We start from the raw sequence: 20,758 nt of genomic DNA on the forward strand, positions 1-20,758 counted from the left end.
CAGTCGCAGTGCTATGGGCAGCATGACGTGCAACATATTGAGAGGGAGTTGCAGTACAGATATAGCAGTGACAGTGGTAGTGTCATGGATAGCAGTACAGATTGCAGCAGCGCAGTGGATGAGGGGCAACAGACCGAGCATTAGCAGCGTAGAGGACCAATACCTTGGATCAGTGTGATACTTTTGTTGGGAAGTATTGCTAGAGCACATTCCTCACTAAGAGGGAGTGTTGATTTTTGGGTAGCATCTGATGTGCTCTAGCTCCGAAATTTTGTGGAGGGGCTAGAATACATGAGATCTCCAAAACCTAGAAAGCGTTTGGAGAAATTCCACCCGGATTGTATTTTATTAAAATAATTAATATTTTTAATGGGGTTCCTAAGTCTAAACTTAGGAAAATTAAAATATTAATGGGTATTAATGAAAATATGGGTGAGAAGCTTCTAAGAGACGAGGATCAAGTCTAATTTAATCTTAGTCGTTGATTAGAGACTTAATCTCAGCCGTTGATTTCTCAACGGAAAAAGTATAAATGGAGCCTTGGGGTCAGTTGGAGAAGACACACAGAGAGATTGAGGAAATCAATTTTCTAAGGTGAGAAGTTCTCAGGAAGGAAATCGATTGGGGAGATATTGCAGCAGAGGGGAAATGACAGTTCGGGGATATAGACAGAGAGGTGGAGAGAAGCTTGTGGAGGCAGCGCAGTAGCCAGGAGAGCTGATGCTGGGCCAGTCTAGGCCCACGTAGCCTTGACGCAGAGCCAGAAGGGCCAGAGTAGAGGGAGAAAGTTGCCTTCCATGCAAAGTGTCGAAACTGCCAAAAACTGCCAGAACAACCGAGGAAAGCTGACACAGTGGGCAGAAGAGTTGGCGCAGAGCCTCAGAGTGCTCCACGCAAGCCCATGTAGTTACTGCGAAGGGGCAACGCAATTGTAGCCGGGGCCAGCTAGTTTTGTTGTTGGATTAGCCGGGTGAAGTGAGGTAAAACTCACTCAGTTTTTCCGCCATTGTATTTCTCTGTCACTAGTTTGCCAGGAGGGAAACTAGCATTTGTATTCAAAACTTCTACAGAATAATAGAAAACCCTCAAAGATGTTGCACCGGTTTTCCCACATTGGGTTTTTCCGGGGATGTTTAGTCCAAAAATAAGTGTCCTTTGTGTGTTTGTCTCATTTATTTTTTCAATACTTGAATTGTATATTGGTGTAGGATGCAGTGTATTTGCATTAATATTTTCCGAACATTTCTGAAAATAACTTGTTAAATGATGAAAACAAGTAGGTAATGCAAATCAATTTACTATAGTAGGATTTCTGGTTTATTAGATTTAGAAATTTCCACGAGGCTCAAGTGTGCGAGATGGCGAGGGTCCAGCACAGTTGCAACAAGGAGATCAGTTCGATCAGTGCCAGATTCTTATAGTGGGACCATCATCTTTGCTACAGGAGCCAGTATCATAGTAGCAGACTTAGTGTCAGCAGGCATTGTCAATCATTTAGATGACAGTTGCAAATCTAGTTGCAATCAGTACACGTAAGACAGTTGCAAAGCTAGATGCAGTGACACAGGTAGTGTGAATTGCCCAGTTGCAGTATGTAGGTGCAGTTCCAGCTAGAAGATTCCTAGCGCAGAGCTACGCAGTCCAGTTCCAATGTAGAAGGACAGTGGGAGTTGCAAGGAGGGAGCAGAGAGATTTCCCATAAGGAGATCGAGACTCAAAAGGAGTCTAGTTTCAGAGGGAACAACCTTATGGAAGCTAGTACTTCAAGATTTGGGGAGATCAGACTCATTATTATAGTAGTTGCAGCAGTAGTATGAGTAAATCAGATTTTGCTATGATGGCAGCCATACCTCCAGGAGAGAGGTGGGGCGACTTGGAGCTGTAGTCCCAGAGATTGCAGAGATAGGGCAGGGTCCATTGAGGAGTCCACCTCATGGATCATCACCTAGCTACGGGGGCCCATAGTATTCAGTAGCAGGATGGATCAATGTCAGAGATGCAATCAAATTCCAGAGTGACAGTTGCAGACTAGTAGCAGTCAAGTGTTGGGGAGCACAGTGCAGAGTTGGCAACAAAGCAAGTGGCTCAGTACAGAGTCAACAACAACGCAAATTCTTTAGTGACAACATAGAGGCTAGAAGCAGTCAGATGCTCAGGAGACAGATGCATCATACTGAACACAGTTGATTCAGTATTTTCTCAGTTGTAGTAGTTATGGTTGCAACAATAGATGAGAGGGAGTTACTATGCAGATGCAAAGTTGGTTGTAGTACAAGATGTACAGTGCAGTGTCAACATCAGCACAGATGCAGCAGTATGGTTTAGCTACAGTAAGTGGCAGATGAATCAAAGTTAGCATAGTGGTTGATGGGCAGTGACTAAGGAAACCACGCAGTGACTAAGGGAACAGTGCAGTGACTGAGGAAGCAGCACTGTGACTGAGGGAGCAACGTAGTCATTTCCAGCAGAGTTTCCTGTCAGACATCAACACCATGATAGAGGGTGGTACAGAGATAGGGTGTTGTGGCAGTAAAACATAATCCTCGCTAAAAGGGAGTGTTATTTTTGTAGCATTGGATGTCTTTTAGTCTCGAAACTTTGTGGAGAGGGTAAAACACATGAGATCTCCATAACCCAAAAATCGTTTCTAGAAATTCCACCTAGAAGTGTCTCAATTAGATTATTAACCGATTTTTAAAAATTTCCAAAGTCTAAACTTAGGGAATATGATCAGTTAATCAATATTAATTCAGATAAGGTGAGAATTCTCTATAAACTCACATGGATCGACAAGGAATTAATTTGGGCCCTTGATTAAGTTTTAACCTTGGTCATTGGTTCCCCAACAAAGGATTATAAGAAGAAGTTGATGGCTAGATGGAGAATACACTTGTGGGATTTGATTCCTTTAGCAGTTCGAATTCCAAAGAGTAGCATCATTTGCCGGAAAGCCAAAGAAGAACGCAGAAACAGTGAGGGGCAGAGACAATGAGGCTAAAGGAAGTTTTCCAGATCCAGCGAGGGCATTTGCAAAGAGGTCGAAATTTCTCCAGGAAGTTACACAAAGGCAGCACAGAAGCTTCACTGGGCAGTTCGATCTGCTGAGGAAGAATGATGTTTTCAATTCCAGATGCTGGACAACGGTTCCAGAGGGTCGGAGAAGCGTTTTCCCAGCCAACAGCAGGCAGGACGGCTTGATTAGTAGACAATTCGGGCAACATGTGTGGTCGGCAGCTTCAACTTGACACAGAGCCTGCGCAGGCCCAGTTGGACGACTTGCTTTTCAGTAGCAGTGGAGTATCGAGATTGCTCAGAGTGAGGGTAATTTCCCTCTAGATATTTTTGCTAGTATTTTCTCTGCAGGATAGCTAACATTCGGCATCCAGATTATTGTACTCGAAATTTCCCACTGTTGCATAGTAATAAAAACCCTCAGTTGCTGCACTGGTTTTCCAAAGTTGGGTTTTTCCGGGGACATTTGTCCAAAAATAATTGTCAATTTTTTGTGTGTGTGCTAGATTTTCTCAGTTTCCAACGTTATTTTCTTCCACGGTTTATTGGTAAAAATTACAATGTGAATTATTTGATATTTGTTGTAGCAAATAAATTGTTAAATAAACTAACAATTAGGAAAATAATTTCCAGTTGTTGTGATAGATGAAATTTTCACATTAGCAAACTCCCATATGCCATTCTCCATGAGAATCAGTGAAACCCTCACCTTTCAGGGAGTGAAGTTAGATGCACCCTCCAACCTATCCTCAAACCTCAGACTAGTTGGGCTCCAAATCAGAAATGTTACTAAAAAACTTTGTTGCTAGAAATTTAGATCTGTACACTACGATTGATATGTGGCTCCCATACGAATTGTATGGCTACAACTGCTCCTTTGTCGACTTCCTACATTGTTGTCACCATTGCTCCAGCCCACCAACTCATATGGTATCCCTCTAAGAGGTGACCACCTATTACTGCTCATTGTTCTACAATCTAGCATCACACTTATGCAACTCTCCACCCTTGTATAGACCTTGTATAATCTCTCCACTGTTCTCAGCGATACCTCTAGGAATTTTGTCAATCTATGGTTTGACTGCTAGATTCCTCTGCAGTGCGGCTCTCCTTGTTGGAATGACTACATTTTGACCACTTTGCGGCACCAAATGGACTGTACAATCGCAACTCTCTTGTCGGCTAACAATTCTATCCCCGACCTTGCTAGATTTGACAACGGCTCGTCTTTCCCTCTTGGCTTCATGATTGTTGTCTTCGAAAACTGGTTTTCTTTGCCCCATACATCCCCGACAACAACTCGGTGATGGCTACAAGCTTCTTTAACAACCCTCTACTTCCTTGGTTACAAAGCCTATTAGAGCTAGCCTACCTTGCAACTATCGACTACTATTTTGGTTGTTAGCTCAACTAGTGACTGTATGCTACACTTGCATCCCAACTGACCTCTACCTCTACTACTGCCAATTCAACCTTTGTGATTACCACGTCCCTTATGGTCCCGGCTCACACCATGCTACTACCAATTCAACCTCTCTGATTACCACGTCCCTTGTGGTCTTGACTCACACCATTCTAGTAGCACATGCTAAATACATGAAGGGAGAAGTGAGAGCCCAGAGGATTCTTATAGAATCTATAAAAGACTCTCTAATCCCATATGTATCAAAGTTGGAAACAGCAAAAGCTATATATGACAAATTGGTAGAGTTGTTTTCGGTAAGTACTGTGGGAGAAGTAATTTCTCTAAGGCAAGAACTCTACAAACTAAAGATATCAAAGGAAGATGGAATAGCCTCATACTTTATGAGGATATCAAAAATTCGAGATCAACTACAAGAATTAGGAGAAGTAATGTCTGATAGTGAGATGACCACAATGGTGTTGAATGCACTACCAGAAGAATGGGGTAACTTCACTTCAAGCTTATATGGGAAGAAAGACACTACTCCATTTCAAGATCTATGATCACTCTGTAAGATCAAAGAAACGAGACTAAAGGCAAAGCTTGATGTTGGACCAAGTGAGAAAAATCAAGCATATGCTACTACAACAAGAAGGAAAGGAAAATTTGGAAGGTTTGGTCCTCAAAAGAAAAGGAGGAACATGGATAAATTAAGATGCTATGGATGTCAAGAACTGGGGCACTATAAAAGAGATTGTCCTAAACGTGGTAAGGATAAGAGAAATAGGGAAGAAGCCCACATCACCGAAGAAGTGAAATAACCTGAGTCTAAGAAGCCAAAGAATGAAGAAGTAAAAGATATCTATTATCACTAAGATGATCTTCCTCACAAGAAGGTACTTTTCACTTGTAAATTATAGATAGGATAGAATACATCAACGTAGCATCATGATGGAAGCATTGGAAGTAAGAGCTCGTGACATGGGAGGAAGAAAGTATGTCTGGGATAAATCTTATTGTTTACAATAGAATAGGAAGCTCTTGGGAAACCTCAGTGATATGTATAAAAAGAAATGAAGGTCATCATAGATTGGAGTCATCGTACAGAATTCACTAATATGTTTTCAAGAAGTTAGAGGATTCACTAATCAAGAAAGGAAGCAAAATGTTTTCAAACAAGAATTCCATCTCATGGGATTCAAGGAATGAAGGTATGATGACATCACAGGAACAGCGGGATGAAGTTCCCTCATTAAAATGAAGTTGCTACAGGAAGTCTGAATGACTGAAAGGAAGATGAGATATGTATGCTTACACAAATTATGGTAGAAGCCATATGGTTGCAGATAATATAGATCACTATGGTCAAAGAAAAGAAAAGGATCTCCTCCTCCGAAATTTTGCAGCAAAGCATAAGTCACACCAAATGAAATCAACATAATATGTTCTCATATGAATCATGAGGAAACTGACTACAATCAGGAACTAAGATTGGAAGCTCCTGAGAATAAAGTGTGAAGAGATAGGAAGAGATCGTGATGATATGCAACGAAGATAGAAGGCATTCAACATCCAAAGTCCAAGAAGATTTGACTAGAAGATCTCCCAGAAAGATGTGAAGATTCTGATGAAAGTCGAAAAAGATAGAGACCCTTGACAATGAATATCAGTGGGAGATGTGTCAATCTACATGCAGGATGTTGATACTTAAAGGAAGATGTCATGGTAAAGGTAACCTTGATTTGATATGTTCATTGATTATTTTTGAACTAATATCTGGATGAGCTTATGTAGGTGGACCATATAGAAGGATGTAATGTCCTTCCGAAAAATATGGCATGAAAGCAGAATAACATGAAGCAAAGACAGATGAAAGATATGATGGATCACTTTCTGATGAGTTGAAGACATGACTAACTCATGAATAAAAGTGATGAATGAACTGTGCCCTATGTAGAAGTCCCCAAAGTTGAAGACTCCTTAATGAAGAAGAAATTCATGACATTAAAGGAAGGAGCTCTTCAAGCAACTGGTTGTTCCAGGATCTCCACAAGAGAAGCTGCGGAAAGTCCCTAGTTAAGAGGGAGCATGATAAAGAAGTTTCTTACTTGGAAGAAACTTGGAAATTCCTAAGCAGGAAGCTTAGGTACATTCCTTTGTGATGGAATGAGTACATTCCTTTAATGGAATATATCCTCCTGATTTGAAAAGGAGAGAAATAGACATGTTGTTATGTTCTTCACCTAGGAAGGCAGAATGGAGGATTGTGTAATCATTTGGCATCTGATACTCTTTGAGGATGAGATAGGGCATCCAACAGTAAGAGTAGTCATGGAGGACCGATATTCTTTGAGGATTGGGGAGTCCAAGATAAGAATAGTCCTCATGGAGCATACCCTAAGAGAACCCGGGTGGGGGGTGTCCAAGATAAGAATAGTCCTCATGGAGCATACCCTAAGAGAACCCGGGTGGGGTATGTTCTGGGAGAGACAATGATGAGTATGTCTATAAATCATTGGTCTCGCCAGCATTGTGCTCTGATCTTGTGGAGAGATAGAGTTGTTAGTCAAGGCCTTGCTATATGACAATGTTGGTTGGTATGATGCTATAACAAATGAGTTACAAATCCGAATTCTTCTTAAGAGATTCTTCAGATTGAGAAAGTCCAAGGTACCATTATGAATACCTCCCTAGTTAAGAGGGAGTGTTGAAAAGTGTAACTAGGTTCGGTCTTCATAATGACATGTAAATATGATTTTATGTAATAAGATGTAAATAAAGGAAAAATGAAATTATTTTATTGACTTGCTTCATGGGTTTCATGAGCAAGGATTTTGTTTTTGAGTCAAGACTCCAATTGAGAGTCTTTAGGATATATTTGTCATCTAGTCATAAAATGTAAGAGTCATTATCATGTAAATGAAGTCATGTTACACTTTGTAAAAGGTCAATATTATCTATATAAAATATCCTCCAAGAACTTGTCATCAAACCTATTCAAGTCGGCCTACAAACAATGAAAAAGTTGCTAGATCAAGTCGACCTAACTCCAGCTGTCAAGTCAGCCTAAGGGCAACAAAGGAGGGGTATATAGCCTAACTATTCCTCCATTTGAAGACAAGAACTCGACTTGCTTGAGACAAGAAGAAGTGCGAAAGAAGGAAGAGAAGTAGTAGTATGAAGAAGGAAGAGAAGGAGAAGTGTGAAGAAAGAAAGAGATTTTAATGGGTAATATGAAATTAGAGTTTCTTCTGGACTAGTGAAAAGACTCTCCTCTAGGATAGCGAAATTTCTTCTAGCTAGCAGAATCTTCTAGGAAAACGAAAATTCTTTTGGGCAACAAAATTTTCTGGGGCAGTGTGAAGTCTAGGCAACAAAATCTTCTAGGAAGTGAGAAGTTAGCGCAACTAGAGGAAGACCCTTCTAGGAGGTCGAAGTAAGGACCTAGAGATCGAGAAGCTGAGGAGCAGTAAGAAGGTTAGAGACCGAGTTTCTCTAGAAGAAGCTGAGGAAAGCAGTGTGAGAAAAGCAGAACGAAGAGGCAGAGTATCAAGGTTGGTGACAAGGTTCTTGGAAGGATACTAGAGTCAAGGGTCTGTGTCATGGTCTTGGTACTTATCAATTGAAGATTTAAAAATAAGAATTTTGATCGGGTTTTCCTCTCAAGAGGTGAGAGGTTTTGGCCCTAGCTGGAGAAGCCTATATACTATGTCACTTGTCTCTTTTATTATTGCATATTGGTAATTGTCTTGATGAAAGAACACATTAATAAGCTAACAAAGAATTGAATATAAGATTAAGAAGAAAAGAGCATCACAAGCAATTATCAAGAAGATAAATTGTTATTCATTAAATGCCCTAGATTTCTCAACAAAAATTAGATCTCACCTCACTTGAGATCGACAACTGAGATTCATCTAATTCACTATTGCAAAGAACCTTTGCATTTCATTATATTAAAATCACCTTATCTTATGAAAGAAATTACTGTAATTACTAAGGTATAAGGGTGTATTACGATGGCTTCTACACACCCAAACACTTAGGCCTATGCAGAAGTACTTTCCCAAGCTACAAACATCAACAAGGAAGAGATCACTCTATGTTAGAGGTCTTCGTGCATTCATGAAGGATATGCTCCACCTTTGTTTCCTCATATTGACTTTATCCGGGGCATTGTTCTTGAACCAAAAGTCACATCAACATTTTGGGATAGTCCCATGTCAAACTTTGTAAGAGAAGTTTTCTTAACATGAGATATGAATCAAATTTGGCCTTTCTTCCCTTTTTAAAAGCATTGAGGCAATCCTTTAAATTTGGCCTTTCTTTCTTCTTCTTCTTTTTAAAAGCATTGAGGCAATCCTTTTCCATAAGAAAATTTCCATGAATCAAATTTGGCCTTTCTTCTTTTTTTAAAAGCATTGAGGCAATCCTTTAAATTTGGCCTTTCTTTCTTCTTCTTCTTTTTAAAAGCATTGAGGCAATCCTTTTCCATAAGAAAATTTCCAAGAAAAAATTGATACCAACGACAATTATGAATGGGACTAAAAGCATGGCAGCTTATTTGAAAGGTTAATTCAAAATTGAACTCCGATTAAAAACAAGAATAACAAAAAAAAAGTATAACAAGTTCAAGAAAGCCAACCTATGTAGGACAAATACCTATCTAAGCCAATCGACCCTATTTATATAGTCATAATTTTAGGGGTTTGGCCCTAAAGTGATGTTAGAAAACATAGTATAAAAAGGAGGAAGGGTTCATTTATAAATGCATTCATGTAGGTTTGCCTACCTCTGAGTTTGAAAGGGGCACTGGATTGGTAAATCATTTATACAATACAACTTGATGGCATTATTCTTCTTCTTGATAGAGGCCTTTTTTGTGGTTCCTAGTTCAAATTTTAGTGTTGTTTTGGGTGTCATACTTACTATTCACAAACTTACAATCTGTCTCACCTTCAAACAACGAAAGCATGTCCCTATAATTACACACAGAGCTCAAGGGAGTTGGTTTTAGTAGCCAGAGTAAAAATTTGGAATTCTTTTCAACACCAATATGCCACTATTTAGTGTTGTAGACCTATCATTGTGGGTTTGGAATATTTCTCCTCCAATTCAACCTTGTTTTCTAGCTTAATAATATATATATATATATATATATATATATATATATATATATATATATATATATATATATATATATATATATATATATATATATTGTTCATGCATCACCACAATGCAAGTCTTGGGCCGTTAAGGAATTGGAATCAACAAAATTAACATAGTAAGGAAACCATAAGAGGATTATGGTATCACAAAAGTCAAGATATTGAGATATGTCACAGTTGATAGTCGAGGAGCAATGTTGCAAGGAACTTTCAAAAATTCAAAAGGCGTTACAAATCCTACATTATCTCAAATGTAAAAAATTCAAGGCAAGGACAAAGAACTATTACAAAACAAAAGCAAAATTCAATAAGACATTGCCAAAAGGCAAACATTTCCCAACAAAAAGACATCCATGAATTTATGTTGGTTTTGCTTGTATTCATAACTTTGAAAGGTCGGCCCTAATCTATTTTGAGGTCTAAGAATAAATGAAAGGTAAAGAGGGGCTTATTTGTGGTAAGCTTATGTTGAGGGCTTTTGGATAGTGGAAGCACCCATGAGCCTATTTTAGTCATGGAGCAAGAGATTATTTCAAAATCATGTAGTCTAACTAATATATGAAATGGCCTTTTTCAATGAATTTTTCCTTCTTAATTTTAACCAAAATCCGACAGATATTTTCAATTAAATGAGTTTTGTTTGATCTATATAATTCGAGTGCCCTAGGACTTTTTAGGGTGTTGAATCCATTTATGCATTCAACAATGTTTTTTAAACAACAAAAAATCACAATCTTGATAGTATCGTCGGATTCCAGTGAAAAAGGCCATTTCATCTATAAGTTAGACTGTGTCATTTCAAAATGGCCTTCCTCTTATATCGAACATCAAGGTTGTTAGAGGATGCAACACTAATCCACAGTCCTAGCACCCTACACCAATAATATTTATGCTATGGCAAGCCCTTGAATTGATCTGCTAATGGTTCCAGTTTCAAATTTGTTTGTTCCAAGCCAGCCCTACATGCATTAGCACTTGAAAGGGAGGTTAGAGATCTTGTATGGAGAATGTAAAAAATGTTTCTACACTAATCAATCTGATCTACATTAGGCGCTTGTAGCATTAGTTTAATCTTCTAGTACCAACTAGCATAATAAGTGATAGTCGAGACAATATAAGAAGATCAACCTATTTGAGGAGATTACATGTGTTTAAAGGACAAACATCTAGCATAAATTACCCACATATTTGAAAACCAACAGCGAATTTGTGGTAGATGGTTTCATGGTACAAAGTTTATCCAAATTGTTTATGATGTCAAATTTGTTTGTTCCAAGCCAGCCCTACACGCATTAGCACTTGAAAGGGAGATTAAAGATCTTGTATGGAGAATGTAAAAAATGTTTCTACACTAATAACTCTGATCTACATTAGGCACTTGTAGCATTAGTTTAATCTTCTAGTAGCAACTAGCATAATAAGTGATAATCGAGACAATACTTCTTCACAAATACAACAAGATCAACCTATTTGAGGAGATTACATGTGTTTAAAAGACAAACATCTAGCATACATTACCCACATATTTTAAAACCAACAGCCAGTTTGTGGTAGATGGTTTCATGGTACAAAGTTTATGCAAATTGTTTATGATGATTAAGGGTGCCTATTTTGGCATTTGTATTTGGCACATTGTATTTAGTTACAACATGATATGGTCCATCATTTATTGTATATTGTTCACTAGAAAAGGATTATTTACAAATGATCCCATGCATTCACCTAAAGAATTTCCATTTGGTGGGTTGAGTGACTTAGATATCCATGCATGTGAAGGGAAGGTTGACTTGCACATCTTCTCATGGGGTTGAGTTATGTGCATGGGGTAGAGTTTTCCACAAATCTCTTGTCTAATTTGATTGAATAACTTTTCTAGAGGGGCACATTTGAAGATGCAATTGTTATTAGTATTTCAGATATTTGACTTGGTTTACCATCAAACCAAGGAGGCCATGATCACAAATGCAAAAACAAAGATCCATAGGAGTGGAAAAACTAAAACAAAAGAAAACTCAAACCTCTATTGCAAAAGATAACTCACCCTCTATGTCATTGCCTCTACCTTGGTTATAGTGCTCCTCTGTCTTCCTTAACCTACATTGCATTTAAATTTAAAAAAATGAGATAAGTATGAATCACCAAAAGCGTTAAATTAAAAAGGATAAAACTATATACCAGTAAACAAGTAAATTCTTTAATACATACCTCCATTGTCATTGCCCACTACACTTTTGGAACTAAACCAAATGACTTGTTTGATTGCTTCCGTCTCACCCACAAACCCAAAAGAAAAGAACAAAAACAAGAAAAATAGAAAAGGAGAGTGCATAAGAAGAAGAAAAATTTCAAACTACAAATTAGCATGGCCATGCTCACAAATGCGAACAAAAAATAAACAAAAAACAAAACAAAAGGAAAATCACAACAATAACAAAAATAATAAAAAAATATAAAGAAAAGAGAAACAATAGATGGAGACACAAATTTGCAACCCCAAAATGCATCGACGGCCAACAAATAACACCCTGCACACCAAAAATATGAGTAATATTAAATACACAATGTTGAGTAACATGAAAAAAATATCAAAATATCTTATGAGAAATCTTAATTAGAGACCAACAATATTATGAGTAACCTTATGCACAAGATTATGAGTAACCTTATGCACAATTAATCAAACCTAAATCGTTAAGAGGGAGGAGAATGTTGTATTTGAAAGGAGAAAGACCTCATAACAAATCATAAACAGACTTTGCACAAAAAAGAACTCACCTCTACCTTTGTCTTTACCTTTACACTCTACTACAATCTCTCTCTGATAAAGATATTTCAGTAGTTTAACTAGTGATTCTTCACATTCCATTATCTGCATTGCATTGCACTCAATAAGACATTATGAAAAAGACTAAATACACACAAAATGTTGTGAGATATTATGAATAATTTTATGCACTAGAAAGTACAACTTATGTAAAGACTAAAAATCATAAACCCTAAATAGATAACAAGGGATGATTGTATATAGGTAAATAATGGATCATATATGAATATTTGCACCAAAAGAAAACTAACACATACCTTTGCCTCTGCCTTTGCACTCTACCATAGTCTCCCACTCACAAATACATTTCAACACTTTAGTTAGTGATTCTCCACATTTACATTACCTGCATTACAACGTACGTGGTCAATAATTAGATAGATGACAAATAATGTAAGATGCCTTGAATTTAAGTACACACAGATGGAACCATACATATCACCTCAATCTTCGCCTTCACCCACTATGCTTGTGTAACCATGGGTTCACCCAGTATGCTTGTGTAATCATGGGTTGTTAGGACCTGGTTTAAGTTGCCACACAATGTACCAAACAGATGCGTAGATATATTATGAGAAATCATAAACCAAAACAAAATGTCTTATGAGTAATATTATGCAAAAGTACATCTTATGTAATGCCCAAAAATCATAATTCCTCAATAAGGAAGGGGGAAGGAGAACGATTGTAATGAAACGAGAAGATATCCATGTCTAACCAAAAGAGAACACATTTTTTTCCTTTGTTCTCCTAAACATTTGCAAGTCTCTCTCATACAAAAAAAAATTCTATAGTTTCCTCGATACTACGCACCCCTTTGATTTAACCCGCATTTGCATAACACTCATTATATAAATAAATCTCAAATAATATAATATGCATCTAATTTAAAAATGAGTTTTGTAACAAAATATAACTCATCCTCTATCTTTGCTTCAAAACTATGGTGACTCACATCTATCTCACACAAAGAAAATAGTAGTTTCACGTGTTCCTTCACCTTTCTTAATCTATGTCACATCTACATTTCAACAAACACACATGATACAATGATGAAGCAACATATGAGTTAAATAAAAATGGACATAAAACTATATAATTATGTAGTAACAAACAAGTAAGTTCCCCATACATACCTTGTTCACCTTTATACATAAACAAGCAAATCCCCCATACATATACATACCTTCTTCACCTTTGTCCATTACACTTGTGAACTATGGATCATCCCTCCACACTATTCAACCCTTAATTTGTATTGTGTCTACATTTCAACAAACACACATGATACAATGATGGAGCAACATATGAGTTAAATAAATGAACATAAAACCATATAATTATGGTTTTGCCTCTACCTTTGTTATAGTGGTCCTCTGTCTTCCTTAACCTACATTGCATTTAAATTTAAACAAATGAGATAAGTATGAAGCATCAAATGAGTTAAATTAAAAAAGGATAAAACTATATACCAATAAACAAGTAAATTCCTTAATACATACCTCCATTGCCATTCCTCACTACACTTTTGAAACTAAACCAAATGACTTGTTTGATTGTGAGTAAACAAGTAAATTCCTTAATACATACCTCCATTGTCATTCTCCACTACACTTTTGATACTAAACCAAATGACTTGTTTGATTGCTTCCCTCTCACCCACACCCAAAACAAAAGAACAAAAACAAGAAAATAGAAAAGAAGAGTGCATAAGAAGAAAAAAAATCAAACTACAAATTAGCATGGCCATGCTCACAAATGTGAAAAAAAAAAAAACAAAAAAAAGGGGAAATCACAACAAAACTAATAAAAATATAAAAAGAAATGAGAAACAACAAATGGAGACACCAATCTGCAACCCCAAAATGCGTCGATGGCCAACTAATAACACCCTGCACACCAAAAATATGAGTAATATTAAATACACAATGTTGAGTAACATGAAAAAAATATCAAAATATCTTATGAGAAATCTTAATTAGAGAACAACAATATTATGAGTAACCTTATGCACAAGATTATGAGTAACCTTATGCACAATTAATCAAACCTAAATCGTTAAGATGGAGGAGAACGTTGAATTTGAAAGGAGAAAGACCTCGTAACAAATCATAAAGAGATTTTGCACAAAATAGAACTGACCTGTACCTTTGTCTTTACCTTTATCTCTCTGATAAAGATATTTCAGTAATTTAACTAGTGATTCTTAACATTCCATTATCTGCGTTACATTCCACTCAATAAACATTATGAAAGAAACTAAATACACACAAAATGTGTGAGATAGGAGAAAGACCTCGTACCAAATCATAAAGAGATTTTGCACAAAAAGGAACTGACCTCTACCTTTGTCTTTACCTTTATCTTTCCGATAAAGATATTTCAGTAATTTAACTAGTGATTCTTAACATTCCATTATCTGCATTGCATTGCACTCAATAAACATCATGAAAGAAACTAAATACACACAAAATGTTGTGAGATATTATGAATAATCTTATGCACTAGAAAGTACAACTTATGTAAAGACTAAAATCATAAACCCTAAATAGATAACAAGGGATTATCGTATATAGGTAAAATAGTGGATGACATATGAATATATCCACCAAAAGAAAACTCACACATACCTTTGCATTCTACCGCAGTCTCCCACTCACAAATACATTTCAACACTTTAGTTAGTGATTCTCCACATTTACATTACCTGCATTACAACGTACGTGATCAATAATTAAATCGATGACAAATAATGCAAGATACCTTGACTTTAAGTACACACAGATGGAACCATACATATCACCTCAAATTTCGCCTTCACCCACTATGCTCATGTAACTATGGGTTCACCTAGTATGCTTGTGTAATCTTGGGTTGTTAGGACTTGGTTTAAGTTGCCACACAATGTACCAAACAGATGCTTAGATATATTATGAGAAATCATAAACCAAAACAAAATGTCTTATGAGTAATATTATGCAAAAGTACATCTTATGTAATGACCAAAAATCATAATTCCTCAATAAGGAAGGGGGAAGGAGAACGATTGTAATGAAACAAGAAGATAGCCATGTCTAACGAAAAGAGAACACACTTTTTTCTTTTGTTCTCCTAAACATTTGCAAGTCTCTCTCATACTACACACCACCTCGCTTTACCCACATTTCCATAACACTCATTATATAAATAAATCTCAAATAATATATATATATGCATCTAATTTAAAAATGAGTTTTGTAACAAAATATAACTCACCCTCTATTTTTGCTTCAAAGATCTAACTTTGCAATCGTGACTCACATCTCTCTCACGCAAAGAGAACAGTAATTTCACTTATTCCTTCACCTTTCTTAATCTATGTAACCTCTACATTTCAACAAACACACATGATACAATGATGAAGCAACATATGAGTTAAATAAAGATCGACATAAAACTATATAATGTAGTAACAAACAAGTAAGTTCCCCATACATACCTTGTTCATCTTTATGCATAAACAAGCAAATCCCCCATACATATACATACCTTCTTCACCTTTGCCCATTACACTTGTGAACTATGGATCATCCCTCCACACTATTCAACCCTTAATTTGTATTGCATCTACATTTCAACAAACACACATGATACAATGATGGAGCAACATATGAGTTAAATAAATGAACATAAAACCATATAATTATGGTTTTGCCTCTACCTTTGTTATAGTGCTCCTTTGTCTTCCTTAACCTACATTGCATTTAAATTTAAACAATTGAGATAAGTATGAAGCACCAAAAGAGTTAAATTAAAAAAGGATAAAACCATATAACATATGAGTTAAATAAATGAACATAAAACCATATAATTATGGTTTTTCCTCTACCTTTGTTATAGTGCTCCTTTGTCTTCCTTAACCTACATTGCATTTAAATTCAAACAAATCAGATAAGTATGAAGCACCAAAAGAGTTAAATTAAAAAAGGATAAAACTATATACTAGTAAACAAGTAAATTCCTTAATACATACCTCCATTGCCATTGCCCACTACACTTTTGGAACTAAACCAAATGACTTGTTTGATTACTTCCCTCTCACCCACAAACCCAAAACAAAAGAATAAAAACAAGAAAAATAGAAAAGGAGAGCACATAAGAAGAAAAAAAAATCAAACTACAGATTAGCATGGCCATGCTCACAAATGTGGAAAAAAACAAAAAACAAAACAAAAGGAAAATCACAACAATAACAAAAAAATACCAAAATTAATAAAAATATAAAAAGAAAAGAGACAATAGACGGAGACACCAATCTGCAACCCCAAAATGCATCGATGGCCAACTAATAACACCCTGTAAACCAAAAATATGAGTAATATTAAATATACAATGTTGAGTAACATGAAAAAAATATCAAAATATCTTCTAAGAAATTTTAATTATAGACCAACAATATTACGAATAACCTTATGCACAAGATTATGAGTAACTTTATGCATAATTAATCAAAGCTAAATCATTAAGGAGGAGAACGTTGTATTTGAAAGGAGAAAGACCTTATAACAAATCATAAACGTACTTTGCACAAAAAAGAACTCACCTCTACCTTTGTCTTTATCTTTACACTCTACTACAATCTCTCTCTGATAAAGATATTTTAGTTGTTTAACTAGTGATTCTTCACATTCCATTATCTGCATTGCATTGCACTCAATAAGACATTATGAAAAAAACTAAATACACACAAAATGTTGTGAGATATTATGAATAATTTTATGCACTAGAAAGTACAACTTATGTAAAGACTAAAAATCATAAACCCTAAATAGATAACGAGGGATGATCGTATATAGGTAAATAGTGGATGATATATGAATATTTGCACCAAAAGAAAACTCACACATACCTTTGCCTCTGCCTTTGCACTCTACCACAGTCTCCCACTCACAAATACATTTCAACACTTTAGTTAGTGATTCTCCACATTTACATTACCTACATTACAACGTACGTGGTTAATAATTAGATAGATGAAAAATAATGTAAGATGCCTTGAATTTAAGTACACGCAGATGGAACCATGCATATCACCTCAATCTTTCCCTTCACCCACTATGCTTAGTCTCCCACTCACAAATACATTTCAACAATTTAGTTAGTGATTCTCCAAATTTACATTACCTACATTACAACGTATGTGGTTAATAATTAGATAGATGACAAATAATGTAAGATGCCTTGAATTTATGCACACGCAGATAGAACCATACATATCACCTCAATCTTCGCCTTCACCCACTATGCTTGTGTAACCATGGGTTCACCCAGAATGCTTGTGTAATCATGGGTTTTTAGGACCTAGTTTAAGTTGCTAGACAATGTACCAAACATATGCTTAGATATATTATGAGAAATCATAAACCAAAACAAAATGTCTTATGAGTAATATTATACAAAAGTACATCTTATATAATGCCCAAAAATCATAATTCCTCAATAAGTAAGGGGTAAGGAGAACAATTGTAATGAAACGAGAAGATATCCATGTCTAACCAAAAGAGAACACATTCTTTTCCCTTGTTCTCCTTTGCAAGTCTCTTTCATACAAAAAAAAATCCGTAGTTTCCTCGATACTACACACCACGTTGCTTTACCCATATTTGCATAACACTCATTATATAAATAAATCTCAAATACTAAAATATGCATCTAATTTAAAAATCAGTTTTATAACAAAATATAACTCACCCTCTATCTTTGCTTCAAAGTCTACCTTTTCTATGGTGACTCACATCTCTCTCACGCAAAGAGAATAATAGTTTCACGTGCTCCTTCACCTTTCTTAATCTATGTCACATCTACATTTCAACAAACACACATGATACAATCATGAAACAACATATAAATTAAATAAAAATGGACATAAAACAATATAATTATATAGTAACAAACAAATAAGTTCCCCATACATATCTTGTTCACCTTTATGCATAAACAAGCAAATCCCCCATAAATATACATACCTGCTTCACCTTTGCCCATTACACTTGTGAACTATGGATCATCCCTCCACACTATTCAACCCTTAATTTGTATTGCATCTACATTTCAACCAACACACATGATACAATGATGGAGCAACATATGAGTTAAATAAAAATGGACATAAAACCATATAATTGTGGTTTTGCCTCTACCTTTGTTATAGTGCTCCTCTGTCTTCCTTAACCTACATTGCATTTAAATTTAAGCAAATGAGATAAGTATGAAGTACCAAATGAGTTAAATTAAAAAGGTATAAAACTATATACCAGTAAACAAGTAAATTACTTAATACATACCTCCATTGCCATTCCCCACCACACTTTTGAAACTAAACCAAATGACTTGTTTGATTAGTAAACAAGTAAATTACTTAATACATACCTCCACTGCCATTCCCCACTACACTTTTGGAAATAAACCAAATGACTTGTTTGATTGCTTCCCTCTCACCCACAAACCCAAAACAAAAGAACAAATACAAGAAAAATAGAAAAGAAGAGCGCATACAAAGAAAAAAAATATCAAACTACAAATTAGCATGGCCATGCTCACAAATGTGAAAAAAACAAAAAACAAAAATAAACAAAACAAAAGGGAAATCACAACAATAACAAAAACAACAAATGGAGACACCAATCTGCAACCCCAAAATGCGTCGATGGCCAACTAATAACACCCTTCACACCAAAAATATGAGTAATATTAAATACACAATGTTGAGTAACATGAAAAAAATATCGAAATATCTTATGAGAAATCTTAATTAGAGCACAACAATATTATGAGTAACCTTATGCTCAAGATTATGAGTACCTTATGCAAAATCAATCAAACCTAAATCGTTAAGAGGGAGGAGAATTTTGTATTTGAAATGAGAAAGACCTCGTAACAAATCATAAACAAATTTTGCGCAAAAAAGAACTGACCTGTACCTTTGTCTTTACCTTTATCTCTCTGATAAAGATATTTCAGTAATTTAACTATTGATTCTTCACATTCCATTATTTGTGTTGCATTGCATTCAATAAGACATTATGAAAAAAACTAAACACACACAAAATGTTGTGAGATATTATCAGTGATTTTATGCACTAGAAAATACAACTTATGTAAAGACTAAAATTCATAAACCCTAAATAGATAACAAGGGATGATCATATATAGGTAAATAGTGGATGATATAGGAATATATGCACTATAAAGTACAACTTATGTAAAGACTAAAATTCATAAACCCTAAATAGATAACAAGTGATGATCATATATAGGTAAATAGTGGATGATATATGAATATATTCACCAAAAGAAAACTCACACATATCTTTACATTTGCCTTTGCACTCTACCACAGTCTCCCACTCACAAATACATTTCAACACTTTAGCTAGTGATTCTCCACGTTTACATTACCTGCATTACAACGTACGTGGTCAATAATTAAATAGGTGACAAATAATGTAAGATGCCTTGAATTTAAGTACACACAGATGGAACCATACATATCACCTCAATCTTCGTCTTCACCCACTATGCTTGTGTAACCATGGGTTTACCCAATATGCTTATGTAATCATGGGTTGTTAGGACCTGGTTTAAGTTGCCATACAATGTACGAAACTGTTGCTTAGATATTTTATGAGAAATCATAAATCAAAACAAAATGTCTTATGAGTAATATTATGCAAAAGTACATCATATGTAATGACCAAAAATACTAATTCCTCAATAAGGAAGGGGGAAGGAGAACGATTGTAATGAAACGAGAAGATATCCATGTCTAACCAAAAGAGAACACACTTTTTTCCTTTGTTCTCCTAAACATTTGCAAGTCTCTCTCATACTACGCACCACCTCGCTTTACCCACATTTGCATAACACTCATTATATAAATAAATCTCAAATAATATAATATGCATCTAATTTAAAAATGAGTTTTGTAACAAAATATAACTCACCCTTTATCTTTGCTTCAAAGGTCTACCTTGCAAGTCTCTCTCATACTACGCACCACTTCGCTTTACCCAGATTTGCATAACAGTCATTATATAAATAAATCTCAAATAATATAATATGCATCTAATTTAAAAATGAGTTTTGTAACAAAATATAACTCACCCTCTATCTTTGCTTCAAAGGTCTACCTTTGCTATGGTGACTCACATCTCTCTCACGCAAAGAGAATAGTAGTTTCACATGTTCCTTCACCTTTCTTAATCTATGTCACATCTACATTTCAACAAACATACATGATACAATGATGAAGCAACATATGAGTTAAATAAAAATCAATATAAAACTATATAATTATGTAGTAACAAA

At 35.5% G+C, this 20,758-nt stretch overlaps 3 long non-coding RNA genes across 6 annotated transcripts; all 3 read right to left on the bottom strand.

Annotated features, from left to right (window-relative positions):
• Nucleotides 1–12,666: 12,666 nt before the first annotated feature.
• LOC149241947 (uncharacterized) lies at nt 12,667–15,432 on the bottom strand. Of its 2 annotated transcripts, XR_016245674.1 has the most exons (6): nt 15,216–15,432; nt 15,043–15,119; nt 13,771–14,831; nt 13,599–13,676; nt 12,855–12,935; nt 12,667–12,758 (listed from the first exon to the last, which is right to left on the bottom strand). It is a non-coding gene; the product is annotated as an uncharacterized LOC149241947 (long non-coding RNA). The 2 variants fall into 2 exon arrangements; XR_016245673.1 differs by having other exon boundaries at nt 13,771–15,119.
• A 233-nt stretch (nt 15,433–15,665) lies between these two features.
• On the bottom strand, nt 15,666–19,447 carry LOC149241948 (uncharacterized). Of its 3 annotated transcripts, XR_016245675.1 has the most exons (12): nt 19,372–19,440; nt 18,592–19,116; nt 18,418–18,495; nt 18,143–18,252; nt 17,672–17,752; nt 17,486–17,575; nt 17,301–17,389; nt 16,995–17,088; nt 16,281–16,747; nt 16,113–16,144; nt 15,941–16,018; nt 15,666–15,778 (listed from the first exon to the last, which is right to left on the bottom strand). It is a non-coding gene; the product is annotated as an uncharacterized LOC149241948 (long non-coding RNA). The 3 variants fall into 3 exon arrangements; XR_016245676.1 differs by having other exon boundaries at nt 18,168–18,252; nt 18,592–19,447; XR_016245677.1 differs by lacking the exon at nt 17,486–17,575 and having other exon boundaries at nt 18,592–19,447.
• A 270-nt stretch (nt 19,448–19,717) lies between these two features.
• Nucleotides 19,718–20,667, bottom strand: LOC149241949 (uncharacterized). The gene is made up of 4 exons (XR_016245678.1): nt 20,555–20,667; nt 20,395–20,454; nt 19,946–20,026; nt 19,718–19,849 (listed from the first exon to the last, which is right to left on the bottom strand). It is a non-coding gene; the product is annotated as an uncharacterized LOC149241949 (long non-coding RNA).
• Nucleotides 20,668–20,758: the final 91 nt, after the last annotated feature.

Source organism: Pinus tabuliformis, chromosome 8 (assembly GCF_031772625.1).
Source record: "Pinus tabuliformis cultivar Carrire ecotype Pingquan chromosome 8, CPIR1, whole genome shotgun sequence".
Lineage (NCBI taxonomy): Eukaryota > Viridiplantae > Streptophyta > Pinopsida > Pinales > Pinaceae > Pinus > Pinus tabuliformis.